The 3,848-nt window shown below is 36.9% G+C and overlaps 1 long non-coding RNA gene across 1 annotated transcript; it reads left to right on the forward strand.

Annotated features, from left to right (window-relative positions):
* The first annotated feature begins 2,693 nt into the window (after positions 1–2,693).
* Positions 2,694–3,128, forward strand: LOC126762635 (uncharacterized). Its single transcript, XR_007667494.1, has 2 exons — positions 2,694–2,927; positions 2,982–3,128. It is a non-coding gene; the product is annotated as an uncharacterized LOC126762635 (long non-coding RNA).
* Positions 3,129–3,848: the final 720 nt, after the last annotated feature.

The raw sequence follows: 3,848 nt of genomic DNA on the forward strand, positions 1-3,848 counted from the left end.
CGCAAACAACATTTGCAGCCGAGCATGGGAAAGAAGACAAAAAGCTCTACTTAGAGTGTAATCAGCGACGTTTAACACTTTAAAATTGTATGCGGCGATTTAATGAGGCACAAAATGCTAAGGAAATATATTGGGGCCCACTTAGACTTTACGAGCATCAAAACGGAAATGCCTTAAGACATACATATCTAAAGATGTACGTACCTACTTACAGACACATTAATTTTTACACTACTCATTGCTTATTTGGCCCATCGAAAAGGTATAATCAGAGACAGGACATGTCTTTGGAGGCTCCACTTGCGCTTTGGGCGTTACACGTATACATGAAAGCTTACGAAGCTGTACCATATACGCGCAGCCGCAAAAAAAGGCTAAATAAAGAAACGAATAAGGGACGTCCGGGCCAATTACAGGAGAAGACGGTGTTAATTTGTTTGGCGTATGCAAACAGTGCCAATTACGGATTCGGTTGAAAAAAGAGCCTCGCGAATATCAATTAGATGCTTGTGTACGACAGGAGTAATAAAAGAAGTCTTCGATTCATATATCTTTGCTCATTTTAGCCCTACTTCTTTAGCCCTTACCAAAGAATTATATTTGGAAGCAACAAGATAGTTAACCAGTTGAATTCAATAAGAGTGAGAGAGAGAAAACATTGCATTAAACTGGTTAATGAGTCTATGTAATTTATACCACCTTGTTATTCGATTCGACCTTTACTATTATATTTTCGTGGCACAAGGATTAAGAACGTCAATCAGAGTTTTGCGGCTCACGAATCTATTATGATCCACTTTCACATTTTAATAGACTTTTTTTATAATACATACATATATCGGTTGAAAATAATTTTCGAAAAAATATATAGAACTTATAAACCACTTAGAAACCAAGTACGTTTCTGAGCTACCAAGTCCAGATGTTTGAAAAAAATTGTGAATAGCGTGAGCCTATTCTCACACTGAGAAAATTTACGTGAAAACTAAGGTTTTTTTTTCAATTTAAGTCAAAGTAAGATGGAGAAAAATATTGTAAAGAATAAAAATACGAAACCAAGCACAACTCAGTCGTATAAATTTTGAGATTAATCATTTAAAATATAGAAAAAGAACCAGCTAGACCTTACTTATTATTTTAATTGTGCCAACAACTCTTTTCCATACTGAAGAACCAAGAAAAGCTAATATATTAAATGCGGTGCGAAAAAGTGTAGTATTACAAATAAATTTAATGAAAAAACCGCAAAGGTGGAAATGTGCTGAGAAAAAAAAAAACAAATACTTGTATGTAAGCAAAAACAATAGTGAAAACACAAACTATAAATAAAGTCAACTGTCGTTCCGATGCACGCGCTGCTAATTTGCATACAAATGTCATTCTCGAACTAATCACCTCAACGTGACTTTATGCAAATTCTGGCGTGCCGGTAATCGATCATTGATCGGCGTCAACACCGGTGCCGACACTCACGCCGATACGAGTACAAACGATTGCGGTGCATGAGAATGCGCAAGCGCATAAAATATGAGCGAAAATTTGCGTACGAATGAGACAAACAAATTTACAAGGGTGGGTTCCCAAGTATTCGAATATTACAAGAAAAGAAAAATTAATTTTATTGAAAACCCTTCTTCTTATGTTTAATTAGTAGTTGATAACAAACCAGTTCTGCTTTTTCTATAAACCGATCTCTTCTCTTCACTCCAGATCACTCTATTACCAAATCCGGCCCTATATACTTGACGAAGCCTGAAAAGAGCTTCAGAAAACCAATGGTTCGATGAGGCAAATAGTTCCAGATAACTCGAGTTAGTTGTGTTTTTATTACCAATACTTCAACTAAATTTTGGTGGAGTCTTAAAATTCTAGTTTGAGTACACTACCAATATTATTGATGGAGAGTTATAGCCATTTTCAGTAGTTTCGTAAAAGAGTTTGTTCAGTAAGTTTAGTACTCTCAGTAAAAATTTGCTTTCAAACAAAAATAAATTTCCAAACCTTTTGTTGAAGCTCCATCGCTGTTAGGAAAACACTCCCCAAATAGTATTACTGAATTCGGAACAGTCGATAGACCCTTGCTGGATAAAAATCTGGGTTGAATAAAAATTTGGATTGGATAAAAATCCAGGTGCGTTCCAGTTACATAAACACAACTGCTGTTGGAGTTGGACATAAATTCTGCTTTTCAACCTGGAAAGAGCTGAGTCTACATTTATCTCTAGCTGGTAAACTGAAGTAAGGCACTTGAAAAATATTAAAGCCGACTCTTAAAGCTGGATCCTATATAGGAGGTTTCGAAGCAGTCTCATAATGCAAGTTGCTTCAGTAAAGAGTTTCAGTACTTCACCGAACTTTTATGCAGTCTTAAGATAGTCTTAAATATTCTAGAAGAAATTATCAACGATGCCACCCACGCTTGTTAATATAATTATGTATATGTATGTATGTTTGTATATAAATATGAACACAGCTAAATGACAGTTAGATGCGCACGTCATTTTATAATTTTAAAATTACCCGTTACTCTATGCACTTCCCAAAGATGATTACTGAAAATTAATAAATTTGTTGAGGTGTTGACGTCTATCACCAAATTGATGGCATATGAGCAGCAGCAATTGTGCTGTAATGGCTGTGACGTTCATGGCTATAAGCGTGTCGTGAGATTTAATTCTTATTTAGAAAAGTGTAGTAGCATCGCGCTAAAACGATATACTTACATATACAAAAAATATTTTGTAATTAATACTTTTTAATCTTCAAAATGAAGCCATGCTATCTTTCTTACATATTTGTCCTGGACATCAATCCGACTAACAATCATCATGTTTTGCAAAGAGGGACAGGATTAAGTATACTTACCACCCATTTTCGAAGAGCGTTCTGAAGGAATTTCATTAAAATTTTAATATTATCAATGTTATGTAAGTATATCTTGAACAACAAAAAACAAGAAGTAACGTTAACTTCGGTTACAGCGAACTTTGATCGGTCAGTTTGCATGGCAGCTATGCCCTATAGTGATTCGATCAGAACAATTTCTTCAGAGATGGTACCATAGCCATACTCAGCTGTCCGTGCCGAGGACGAGTGCAAAATTTCAAATCGACATCTCAAAAACTTAGGTACTAGTTCATACATATATATACACGCGGAATCGGCTTGGCTCATCCACATACCTTATAGGGTCTCTGATGTTTCCTTTTGGATGTTACAAACTTCGTGGCAAACTTAATATATTCTGTTCAGGGCATACAAACTATTACACACACGATAGCATATAGTATTCATGCTACCATAAGTGATGACCAAGAATCAATGATACTATGGGATCCAATTGCTTGCCGGGTAGCTTGAGTATTGCGAGGACTTAGTTGGTTCCAGAAGCCTAAAGGCACAGCGGCTCAATACTATCTCACTCTTTATTTTATGTGGGTAATATGGTGGAAGAGACAACAGCTTTTAGTCTAACCGATATGGCCGTAGCTGATGAGTTTTCATGATGGAAAATCACTTTTTATTTTACCAAAAGGGAACGTTTTCACTGCAAACCGTTGTCAGTAAATTCTTCTTCTTCTTAATTGGCGTAGACACCGCTTACGCGATTATAGCCGAGTTAACAACAGCGCGCCAGTCGTTTCTTCTTTTCGCTACGTGGCGCCATTGATATTCCAAAGGTCCTTCTCCACTTGGTCCTTCCAACGGAGTGGAGGTCTTCCTCTTCCTCTGCTTCCCCCGGCGGGTACTGCGTCGAATACTTTCAGAAGTGTTTTCGTCCATCCCGACAACATGACCTAGCCAGCGTAGCCGCTGTCTTTTAATTCGCTGAACTATGTCGATGTCGT

This window comes from Bactrocera neohumeralis, chromosome 6, assembly GCF_024586455.1.
Source record: "Bactrocera neohumeralis isolate Rockhampton chromosome 6, APGP_CSIRO_Bneo_wtdbg2-racon-allhic-juicebox.fasta_v2, whole genome shotgun sequence".
Lineage (NCBI taxonomy): Eukaryota > Metazoa > Arthropoda > Insecta > Diptera > Tephritidae > Bactrocera > Bactrocera neohumeralis.